Source organism: Sciurus carolinensis, chromosome 11 (assembly GCF_902686445.1).
Source record: "Sciurus carolinensis chromosome 11, mSciCar1.2, whole genome shotgun sequence".
Lineage (NCBI taxonomy): Eukaryota > Metazoa > Chordata > Mammalia > Rodentia > Sciuridae > Sciurus > Sciurus carolinensis.
Genome location: NC_062223.1, coordinates 7,830,053 through 7,832,125, shown reverse-complemented (window position 1 = coordinate 7,832,125; position 2,073 = coordinate 7,830,053).

The following is a 2,073-nucleotide window of genomic DNA, read 5'->3' as shown; positions in this document are numbered from 1 at the left end:
GCCCCGCCGGGGGGCTTCATTAAACTCCATTTTCACACGCTTTCTATGGTGTAAGAAATGCAGACATTTGGGAGTCTTGCTCCTTTTTAAAATCATATCTGCTGTCAGGCTCCTTCCTGCTCCACTGCCGCGTTTCCCGGCGACTCCTTCCTCCAGGTTCTGCGCCTGGCCCACCTGGCACCAGGGCTCAGCCAGGCGCGGTAAACACCAGCCGCTGGCGCACAGCTGCCTGGGCCGCCATTCTTCATCTTAAACAGGAGCCCCGCCCCTGAAACGGCCCCGTTCTCACCTGGGAAAAGACCCTGACTACTAAGTGCCACATGGGTCCTTCCACCAGAGAGGCCCAGCCGGCCGGACCCTGAGCGCAGCACGGCTCTTGCAGGCCGTGACTAATCGCAGCTCAGGCCCACTGTTGCCAATTAGCCTCATTAGCACAGGCAGCTCGGCTGCGATGACATTATGTTAATTACTCCCCGCGCAGGGGCTGCTTTTCCGAAGGGTCACGGGGCCCAGAAATTAATTCCGACCCCCGCTTTGTCAGAGATGGTGGGGAGCGGGGAGGGACAGGCAGGGACGGGCACAAGAAAAATAAAGGCGAGGGAAGTTGCTCGGCAATTTCCACTGTTATTTCCCCACTATTTTATTTTCTCTGCTGAACGGGACCAGGGCCATTGTGCGCTTTTTCTGAAATCCATGCACAGGAGGCAAAATTACCCACATTAGGGCGGAGATGTTAGGTCCATTAAGGGAGGCGAGGCCGAGGCGCATCCTCAGCTGGCTTCTGTTCAGCCCGGGGCTCCGGAGGGGGCAGCCTCTGCCGCCCAGCAGCTGCCTCTCACCAGGCCCCCTGCGGCTCCAAGGTCCCCTCCCCAGTCCCTGCACCATGCTGTAGCCAGGGGTCCCTGCTGGAGAGCTGGACGTTGCAGGCCAGGGTCCCCGACCCAAGTGACAAAGCCGTGTCCTCCTGGCTGAGGCTCACACGTGTCCAGTGCACGCTGCTGGCTGGGACCGCAGCTCAGGCACCTCCCAGCCGTGGCTCTGCTCTCCCCACCGCGGCTGGCTTGACGCTCAGGTTCGTCCAGTGGCCTTTGGGTGCTCACAGCACCCCGCTCTCCCACCCGGCATGGGCCACTCCAGGGCCTTGGTTGGTGGCCCTGCTTCCTGGCCCCACCTCCTGGCAATACTTCCGGCACCCTGACAGCTTCCTGCCAAACAATCCCTCATTTCTGCAGGTGCCTCTCCTCTTGGGGGTGACCTCGCTCATACAGAGGGGCCAACGTGATGGCCTTCACCTCACATCTGTCCACGCTGCAGCTGGCTCCCGCCCTGGGGGCGTCATGGGCCACGCCTCCATAGAGCTCACCTTCCAGAGTGGGCGGCGGACACTAAACACACCAGAGGGAAGTTAAAGACCAAAGACAGGGACCTGGCATGAGCAGCCAGGAAAGGGCTTGGAGAAGGGACGGAGGGAATGGGAACCACATTTCTGATCCCTCTCTCCCTGGTCACAAGGACAGTTAATTTACAGGCCCTGGATACCACCAACCCAAGGGGCCTCCTCTTGCACCAACAGACCCTCACCCCTGCTGCTGTTCTGATGAAGGCTTAGCCATCACTCTTCTCCAGATGTGCTGAAGAAGGTGCAATAGAGTGGATTGTCTCCCTTCCTAAATCGGTATCCCACCACTCAGGTGTGGGGACAGATGACTCATAAAAACCCCTGGATGACACACACCGTTGGCAGCCTCTCTCAGGACCCCTACCCTTCCGGGGCTCCGCTTTCTCTCTATTGCACTATTAAACCCTGTTACTTTGCTCTCACCCTGTGTCCGTGGATTTCATTCTTCGAATTTGCTAAAGAACCCGCCTGGTATGCACGCTCCATGTGGGTGTGTGTGCTTGGTCACCAGCCCAGAACCACGACCTCCACAGACAACCGCAGCATGATGGGACTGTGACGGCCTGTCTCCTAAGGGTCCTCGCAACGACTCTCCTCCCAGGTGCCATCCTGGGGGCCACACCCGGAACATCCAGGGTCCCTGAAGTCCCCCCCACTCCCAGCCAACACCCTCC